Genomic DNA, 11,420 nt, shown 5'->3' with positions numbered 1-11,420 from the left:
CCTTTTAATGGTACTCTAGAGTAATTTTATAATAAGTAATGATATTTTTATAGTTAAATTAATTTCAAAATTCTTGATAAAATGTCATAGTTAAAGTTAATAAACAATTTTATAATTAAAAGATTTTAGTCTTCTATATTTTGCTTTATACCATTTCACTATTGCTCATGATAAAATATACATTTGTAAACTAAGGAGTAATTTTCAATTCTACAACTTCTCAGGAAATCGCCTAAAACATTGTTAATAACACTGTAACTGTAATCTATACTATATATAAATTTTTACGTATCGAATCGTTGAATGAAAACAGGTTATTGCAAGAAATAAAGTCTGTGGATAATATGACGGCTCAAAAAAAAAAAAAAAAAAAAAACTGACGTACAAAGATGCAATAGGTCAAGAAAAGGAAGTTTAAATAGATGTATTTTTATAAATAATATGCTTCATTGACCTTTGTCTAGAACATATTAAAAAAAATTTGTTGTTCTTGCTTAAAAATTCCTGAAATTGTCTTAAAATATTCCTTTTGATTTCATTTTGCTGCATTTTTTAAAATTAAGTGAAAGGCCATTTAAATCTTTTTCACAAAATAAAATGAAACAAATCAAACAGTATCGTTTCGAAACAAAATCAAAAATTTCTTTTAAGAACACAGAAAAGAAATTTATTTATGTGCATGAAACTCATGAATGTATTCTGGAATAAGCTATATCACTATATGAGAACCGATTCTCTGCTTGTCTTTATCATGTCTGAACGTCAAAAGTAGGTACTTCATGTGTCAAGATCTGAGAGCAAATCAATCAGATGGCAAGTGAAAAGAGACATCATCGATAGAGAGTGTTCTATGAGAATAGAAGTGTCAGTTAAAGATACGTTTCTTTTACCAATATATATTTTACTTTTTACCATGCCCCATTTTGCAAGTGCATAGAACGAAATTTTAAAAATAACGAAGTAAATTATTTTTATTTAAGAGAATTTTAAAGTTTCTGAACTTAGACAAAAACTGCAATTCGAGGTATATGAGACCAGGATGTTCTTGCAGTGATGAAAAGGAAAATGCACGATTTCGAAGTTAGTGGTACTTGAAACTACGTTATATGCTTATGGAGAATCTGGAATTCTGTATTTTCATAGAGAATTCATAGAACCATGTTTCATTTAATTATATTAAAATCTCATTTTAAAGCAACACTAGGGGATATATTTAATTTTAAATCATGGCAAAATGACGATAACGATACCTGAACTGTTATACATGGACTCCAAATTAATACATTACATCAAAGGAGCGGCATTTATTCCCTAAGAGATTTTACACGCACCGGATCCGCTTACACAGCAGTTCTTCAGTGAAGTCCAGCTTCGAACTTGGAAATAATCAAGTATTGAAGCTGAGATCTTAACACCAGAGTATCCGGCACCCAACTTTTTTTTGATATTTATTCATGCTTTCTGCACTTAGAAGAATTAACTTTTATTTGCACCCAAATACATTAAGAAAATAAATGTGATTCGGTTATAAAAGTGAAGAGAGGTTTAACTTTAATTGAAGGTATTTAAAGGGTTGGTAGTCCCTGCTCTACTGAACGGATCCATATAAAATTTAAATCAGTGTTTCATTTGAGTTAATTTTAGATATCGTAAATTATAAGGCCAATTTTACACTAGACAATTTATTTGAAATGACGCCAAGAGATGGTACTGTAATGAAAAAAAGAAAGATAACGAAAAAAAAGGTTATATAAACATGCATGATTTAGATAACACATATCTGAAGTTTTTTTCCGAATGTATGATAACCCGTCAGAATCGGAGTTGTGACTTCTCGGTACCGTCAGTTCAATTTCAACCACCTAATATTTTGATTCAAAGTGGATTAATGTTTTGAGCATATAAATCGAAACAGAAACTCATCTGTGTGCATGATATTAACATCACTAATGATCTAAAGAAATTAGCTACCTGGATTGAACGTTTAAAATTTCAAATTTTACCGTCTTGGCGATTTTTTTTAACTAAAACTCTCAATGGAAAACATTATATTTAAAATTAGCATCTTTTAAAAATTCTGCAAAACTAGAAATAGCTATATATAATATGCCAGCTGAAATATTCAGCATTGCTCAGGTGGTTGTTTCTGCTTTTTAGGAGTGCAAAATGTACAGTTTAATTAATTGTATAAAATCTTCATTCATACCTTTGTTATATTTCAGTTTTTGCGAGCAAAGTTTTAACTATGGGCTGTATGCAAAGTAATAAGAATATATTTATTATTAGGATACGTCGGAATGCTAGCAAATTTGTAACTGAAGCAATTTAAATAAATTTATTCAAATGAAAAAGCTTATTTTGTAAAAAATATAATAATAAGTAAAATTTCTCTAATATCTGTAATTTTATATTTAATAATTATAATTCAGAATTTCTTAAAAGTTTGAAAAATATTTTAAAGAACAAAGATGAAATATTAAAAAAATATAAATGCATTACTTCCAATATTATGCCTAGCAACGGAATATTTATGGATTTTTATTATTTCAAAATCGTCTGCACCTATTCAATTATCTTTTAAATTAAATATGCAAAAGCAATAAATAAATAAATAAAAATATAAAAAATAATATTTAAAAAATTGCACCAAAGGAAATTTGCATGATTGAAGATATTTAATTTTATGTTATTTAAAAATATTTTGGATGAGCATGAATTTTAATCGGGATGAGTTTCTTGAAATTTATTGTAGGAAATACAATATTTCGTCTGAGAATAAATCGAATATTTATAAATTGTTGCTCTTTAAATATTTAACAGTTTTCTTTCTCTTATTTTAAATAAGAGTGAAACTTTTGGCTGAATTCATTTCATTATTAGGAGAAGATAAGCTTACTTGTACACATGCAAACTTATATACCCTCAATAATCTTTATTTTATTATGACAAGAGTGATAGTTTTGAACCATTACATTTCTTAAGTAGAATCAATTTGATATACATACATCCAGTCCGTTTTATTCGCGAATTTAGTGAAAGACGTTTGCTCATATAAAATTAAAAAAAAATGATGGAAAAAAGATTTGAATCAACCCAATTGACCTTAAATGTCTTTCCATGCCAACATAAGAGTGTTTCAATCTTCAGAAACAAATTATTCATCAGTCTTGAACGTGTGAGAGGTTTACACGAGCGATTAACCAACATCACGTGACACCAATGTTAGACGATGATATAAAAGTGAATGTCTTTAAGTAAATGCCTTTAATCATTTAATCATGCCTTTAATCAGTGTTACAGCGTATTTTGGTGGCATCCAGTTTTTCTACTGCAAGAATTTACGTTGTATTCAACAATGAACTAACAAAATGTGGTGGCATTCCTTATACAAGTATTAAGTGACCCCATTACCGCACTTAGTTCTTTCCCAATTTTATTATTATTATTTTTTTAAATTTTAGTTCCTCGTTGACGAAAAAAAATATAAATAAAAAATTAATAAATACAAAGACTAAATATTAACAATTCGAAAACAATTCGAAATCAAGAATTTCCACGTTCCATATCTATTAAAAACATTTTTGGAGCCATTTTCGTCTTTGTATACACATGATAAATTAAATCGATTAATCAAACCCTGATAAATATACCGTATCGATAAATCAATATCACGATGAATATCTTAAATTGATATGATTAAAATTTGCTAATTGGTAATGGTAAAGTTTGGTAAAATTTCGCTTAATATTCACGCTCAATCGATCAATCTTTGAACGAATCAATCTTTGAACAAAAACCGTTCGCAGACAAGCTGTCTATTTATCTGAATACAAGTAAGTATAATAACCAATTTTTTTTTAAATTAGTTATATTTTGATTCACGCTTTAGTATTTAATGTATAAATTCAAGTTAAATTTTGAAAACCTTTCCACAGCGAATCAGTCACTTGTTGATCGATACTTTAGCATGCATGTAAGAGTGATAATTAAAAAAAAATATCGCCGATTTTAAACAGGGAGTTTGGTATGTAATCTTGATATTTTTTTTCCTGTAAATTTTAGTTTCAATCGGTTTACAAAAAGTCATCTAAAATTCATTTTTAAGTACAAAACGTTTATGTGTGTAATTCTGAAAATAAAAATATGAGCACTCGTAGCTTAGTTATATTAATTTCTCATTTTAAAACAACACTGGGGCTAATTTGAGTCTGACCACGTAATTTTGAACCGAGATCAGATGACTAAGACGACACCTGAGCGGACAGTCCCTCTCCGAATTTTATACCACAACAGCGGGAGGACGTTTGACACCGGCCGATTAAACGAGCACCAGACCAGCTTACACAGTGTTTCCTAAGTGGAATCCGATCTCAAACCAGAAACCGTCGGTTCCGAAGCCGAGGCCCCCAGGCCACCGCGGCCCATAGGGACCTCGTGGTATTAAAGGCTTTGTTAGATGACAATATTTTTTTCCCTGGTAAAAGAAGGAAAATAAGATTTTTATTAGGACGTATCTCGTAAGTTTAAGGGCAACAACTCTAGTGGTTTCCGGATATTTTTACTATGTAAAAGCTGGTATTTAATCTTACTCCATCAACAAACGTTATTACTAATATAATTTTAATATGAAGTTTTTAATTAAAATATATTATGAAGTATATTTTTATTTCAAAAAATACTTTAATAACATTGAAACAGAAACTGATATAAATATCTCGGAATAATGAAATGCTAGCAATATATAATTGTCATTTGTGAACCTGAAATAAATAAAGCTTATAAAATATTTTTTAGAAGAATCTACACATTTGATCATTTAAAATCAGAAGTAATCTTCATTTGATTAAGTTGATGTTCCTTTTCATTCATTTTAAAATATTTCTTTCTCATTAATTATGTTTAGTAATTAATTCTTTTTGCAGTGTACTATCATTTTTGTTTGTTGTTTGCCAATTTTTTTCATGTTAATATAAATGAAGACGTCATTTTTTGTTATAATTACTCTCTAACTTCATTGTATCATTTTTTTCAATTTAATTTATTATGATGATGATTTGAATAAATGCACATTTGATAAAATAAAATAACTTTAATTCAAAAATAAAAACCGATGATATTGCCATGCATTTTTTACTTATTTTTAAAAAATTGTAAGCATTTAGTTATAAAAATGCACTTCATTTTATTGCTACTTTTATTAAAGCAACCACTGGCCAGATTACCTAATCATTTAATCATTGCCGTCTTCTCTTTACACTTTAATTGAATCGTTTTTTTTTTTCTTCATGTTGAAACATGAAATTGCCATTCTAAATGTAACCAACATTCTTTTTCCTGTAATTTTAATCAGTAAGAAAATGATAGTGCTAAATATGTAAAGATTTTTGTTTGATCTTTTCAGATTTTACTATAAAATAGCTGATATATTAGACTTGTTTTTGGATAAAAATATTTTGCAGTAAAATGCTTTTTATGCAGAAACTCCTTTTATAAAAATTAGTTAGAATAATTGAAGAAGAATTTAAGTTAGAATAATTGAAAAAGTGAACTTTTTAATTATGATTATTTTTAATAATGACACTATGATCGTGTAAATTTTTTGGTTTAAATTCCTCCGATATTTCTGCCCCAATAGTTGTTAGTCTCGCTAAGATTCTTAGACAAAGATTCTTAAGTAGAATCAAGTTTCCAAACCGGGATCTCTGTCCCGAAGCCTGATCTTACCCTTAAATAGTGATAAGATCAGGCTTAAATCTAATAATATCTATTAAAATCTATGATCTATAATATATCTCAACAAAACTACACATGATTGAATTTAAAACAATTAAAGATTTCTTAATCCACAATTTTATCCTTGATCAATTAATCAACCATCTATTATATATAATAATAATAGTAATTTTTTCATACATTTTATCCACTACTTCCTCATTTGCTGTATATCAATCACGAAAGAGAAAGACAAAGCTAAAAATGCAGGTATAAAGTCGCAACAATTTCCTGAAATAATGTCACTAGAAATTATTGGCTCAAATAGGAGTGACATCATAGTCTGTAATTTTCTGTAATAAATCTTGTAGTGATTGATTCTCAATTTCATATCATTCAATCCTGATTCTAATTCGGTTGTTATTAGCAACCATTCATCAGATTCAAATTATTTCAACAACTGAATTGAATGTTCATATTTCCTTTTGGTGCCAATATTATGTCTAACTGTCTCCCTCATTTCCTAGAAAATTTTTCCTAGAAAATCAGATTAAACCAATAAAGAAGTTTTAAAAGTATGCCATATTGTTTCGAAGCTTTTTAAGAATTAATCTTCAGCTTTTAAAATCAGAAGTTAAAGATTGATTGGTAGTAGGAGTGATCTCTCCTGAACTTTCTCTCATATTCTTAAGCTGTTTTCATTTAGATAAGTAAATAGATGAATAATTATTCATTTAATTCATGAACTTATTCATTGCTCCTAAAAATAAGTAGATATAATTATTTTAAATTAATTTTTCCCAAAAATTTAATCTATCTTTTTACCAATCTTTAGGTAACACTCAAAATTTTATATTATATATAACGTCAAAATGATATACTGTGCAAACAGTTGATAAAGGTAATCCCAACCCCCTTCTCTTATATAAAAGACGCGAGAGCCACCTATTTTCAGATTTTTTTTCCTCAGAATCACACATAAATTTTATTTTTTTAATTTTTTAGTATTTATTTATTCTAAATTTAGTATTATTTGGTGCTCCTTTCTTTCAATTGATCAAAACGAAATTCGATACAAAACTCCAATTTAAATAACAATATCATATAATCATTTTCATTTATTTAAGTTGTTTACATTCTACTCATTTGCATATTATATGCTAAGTCATTAACATGCTATTGTAGGTTTACATGCTATACGAAAGTACCGGTCAAATAACAGCCAATACTTTATTAGATTTGATGTCCCACTGGAGGAAGGAGGTACCTCGTAATTGTGGATGGGAAGCTTCTGACATGATGTTTGGTTCTCTCTACCCTTGTGGGTACACAAAAATGTGGGGGTCTGGCTTCTCCCATTGATTATTTGGCATATCTATGATTATGTACTTCCTAAGTGAAGGGTTGTAACGTGGCCGGTGATGGCCCTTAGGACTCAACCACAGTTACCGCCAGTGTTGCTGTTGCGGTGTCCCGGTCATTCAAGCTCTTCCATGTACCTTTCGGCGGGTCGGAGTAGCCAGCTTGTGATTTCTGAAATTTCGTACAAAGTATGATACTGATTTGTACATTAAATCCTAAATCAGGAGACATTTTTTTTTCCGTACAGCAATTTGCATTTGTAGATTCTGTTTCATTTGCAGTCGAATAACCAGATAGATAATCATCCTCTAAATGAGTTTCGCTCAAATTTTGACAGACATTTTCAAATCTGGTTTTGTCTACATACTGAATTAAATTTGCTTGTCTCAAAGAGTTTTCAGTTATGTTCACAAACCCATAATCTAAGGGGATTTGAAACATGGAAATTCAATGAAATATAGAGTTCGAATTAATTGATGCTTGCGATATGTCTTTGCATACTTCTTATTCGAAAGTAAAAAGCATTATAACATTTCGAAATAAATTTTAAAATATAATTTAGTAAATAAATTGCTAGTGTGGCTTTATAAAGTAGAAAAATAAGTTTTCTCAACTTATAGTACCTTATTTTCTATGCTGTTGTTAAATCGATATGTTTGTACAAGTAAGGTAATTCTGTTCATATACAGAATTTGTGTGGGTTTCCTTTGAATGCTGCATTAAACACATTAATAACCGTTATTCTTATTCATTGGTGATATTTCGCTTGATGCAAGGATTTTCAATATATTGGGCAGCCATATAAGTAATATTTCGGTGAAGGGTGTTGTACCATATTAAATGCTAGTAAACAGTTGGAAGTATTTGCTATAAACTTCTATAATGCAGTCTGGAATTTCAAACATATACTCGACAATACATTTTGCCATTTTAAGTAGTTTTATACATCTTATGGATTAGTATTATTAGGAATAAATTGAGTATTATTTGGTATAATAGTAATTGAAAATATTTTCTCTAAACGAAATTATATTCACAGTTCAAAAATTATTTATCAGTCAGTTTTTTTCTATTCCTCCTGTATGGCATATTTAAAATAAAAGGTGTAATTATTCTATTTTTAAATGTTTATCAATAAGCTTTAATTAATATGTGATTAATATTATCATTCCTTTTACTCTCTCTCTCTATCTTTATATATATATATATATATATATATATATATATATATATATATATATCGCAATAATCTTGATTTATTATTTCGATAATAAAAATTTGAAGTATTAAAATTGTAACGATTTCTGCATTGAAAAATGAATTAGCACATGTGCATGATAAGAAATATAATATAAATAATTAATTCATATTTATTGAATTTTGTTTAGTTTAATTATATAACGTCCTGTTTTAAGGCAACTCTCGGATTATTTTAGAACTCTCTTCGTAAGTTTGAACCGCAATCAGATGACGAGAACAACACCTGAGCTGGCACTACATCAACGAGTGGATATTTCGCCCTGTGGATTTAACGCGAATTAAACCCTCCTATATGACGGTGCTTTTGTGGAATCGTGTTTCGAACCTAGAACCATCTAGTACCGAAGATAGATTTATTAAATTAACCCTCTGACTACATAAGTTTTTAAAATCACTATTTAGATGCTATGTTTGCAAATAAGTTCAAAAAATTTTTAACAAAGGAAACTGATACTATACGTTACACGTTAATAATATGATATAATAAAAAAATCTGCAATTGTGAAAATAAACACTTTAAACTGCGAAAATGTGGGATATAATAGAAATTAGACTGATTGACAACCCACGGAAATAGTAGGATACACAACTGGAGGGTTTACCTATTTGATATTCGTAATATTTTAGTTCATATGATTATGGCGAGAGTGGTGATTTTTCGAATTATTGAACGATGCTAGGAAAATTGCATGGATTTTACAAAAAGAAAAGCATTTTTATATAGCCAATCATAGCTTTATAATAAAAATAAAATCTTTAAAAATGATTCATCTTCTTTTATTCGGCAATAAAAGCAATCAGCTTTCAAAGATGATATCTGGTTCTCCTTATTCTTTATTTTAGTTTTATCATTGCATTTTGAAGAGTAATATTTTCTTTGGGATTGATTTTCAGTTAGATATGGATAGCCCAGCACGTTGAAAGACATTAACGTACTGAGCAGAAAATTATCATATAATCAATATCCGGATCCTAACGAGCATCTAGTTAAATCCTCTCCGCGTATTGTTAAAAATGTTGATTATCATTGGCAATCAGGAAATTCCAGACTTTAGAATCAACTATGCAAACATTTCCCCGGGAAAGACATTCCTTCGGCCGATTATCATGAGGAATAATATTTGCTGTTACATGTCCGTTCGGTGCATTAAATCATTCCAAATATTATGCCTTGTGTGTGGATAAACAAAAAAAAAATGTCATAAGGGTAATGCCATCTGAAAATATTAATAAATGGATTTAAGTTACGAATGCTTTTGAATAGCCTTAAACCAGTTTCAATATTTATTGTCAACGGACTCAACTTAGAATAATATATGTGACAATTTATTTGTCTTCGGAGACAAATATACGTTGTTTATTCATTTGAACTTTTAAATTCATTCAAATATTTGGAATATTTTACATCCCTTGAGGTTCTTTAGACAGCTAAATTGTACGTGTTAAATAATATGTTATAATTTGAGCACATGCAGGTAGATTCTGAATATTTTGCTAATTCATCAGTTATTGGCTATTATATTGCAATGTTAGATTATATTCAAACGAATAGAAAAGGTAGATGATTTATTAATTTTCAAATTTAAATCATATACTTCAAGAATTGAATATTAAAAGACCAAAATTATCTAATTTTTAAAAGGATTTAAGTTTTTACAAAAGATGAAGTCGGCTCTCTGATAAAGACAAATTATTTGCCATTTTTTATAAATCATCTTCTTATACAGGATGTCTGGGAATACCATTTTGTTGAATCGTTTCAAGTATACATAAATATAGAAATTACACCAAATACAAAATCACAAGGTTTCAGTAATGCAAAATTGGAAATTTGTTAGGTTATTTGTCAAAGAATTCAGCAAAAGAAAAATGTATTTATGTAGGTAAAAAGTCAGAAAAATATAGATATTAGAAACGACAAAATTTTTGCAATCGCACAGTACTCCCAAAGGTATCAGTAATAACATGCATATCGAATGCCTTCTCAGACGGAATATCCTTTGAAACTTATGATATTCCAAAAGTATACTTGTGATAATGCATCCAATTTACTATAATAATATTTGTCTTGATAAGTAGAATTTGAAATGTTGGAATTGTTATATTGTAAAAGAATTTATATAAGTAGATTGTTACTTTCTCGTATAAAAAAAATACAGCAAAAGTATTGCAGTCGCCAAAAAAGCTAAGCTCGAGATTCTAATGATTCTCCACATTTCATACCTCTCTGAGTTCGAAAAAACATGTTTAGAACTATATCTGTTTATCTGTCTGCAAGTCCACGCGTGACAAATATAACTCAAGAATGTTTTGAGCTAGAATAGATTAAATTTAGCATATGGACATTAGACTAAATTTGTAGGTTTTTATCAAATTTTGAACGAAATGTTTTCAGAGGAAATCTGGCTGGCTGTTTGAGTACAAATAAACACGAAATTTACAAAACATAGCAAGTTAGATATAATTTGGTACTCAGATTTAGCATCTAAAATGTAGATTATTATCAAATTTTGAATCAACCTCATAAATGCAGTGACAATTCAATATAATTTGGAATGTAATTCTTTGAATATGACTACAGCTCTCTATCAGATCGTTGAATAAATAATCTATCATAAACATTACTTCAATGTATATAGTGAAAATAGTAGATTCACTCAAGTTTCGCAATTTTATGAGGTGGGGGAGGGAGGAATATAATACCTTTATTAGATAGTATGCTAAAAAGTATCGGGGAGAACAATAGTGCTGTTTTTAAGAAACTACATACAACAATGACTATCATGATGATCTCATGAAAAATTATGCATAGTTTCTTCAATAGTTATTCCCAGAACTATAAACTGCACCTCATAAAAGGTTTTTATTAGATATAATTATATAATTAAAAAACACCTATCTAATATACTTAGATTTTTACTTAGAATAAAAATAAAGAGTACTCGTATTAAATCGGCATTTCACTTAAAAACGGGAAATAAATGATTCTCCAAGAGCTAAATTTCCAAAAAGATAGGCAAAAATAATCCGAGGCTAATGAGTTTTGAACATGGAATAATTATTTCAAACTGTGACATTACAAATTT

Source organism: Argiope bruennichi, chromosome 3 (genome assembly GCF_947563725.1).
Source record: "Argiope bruennichi chromosome 3, qqArgBrue1.1, whole genome shotgun sequence".
Classification (NCBI taxonomy): Eukaryota; Metazoa; Arthropoda; class Arachnida; order Araneae; family Araneidae; genus Argiope; species Argiope bruennichi.
This window is presented reverse-complemented; position numbering follows the sequence as displayed.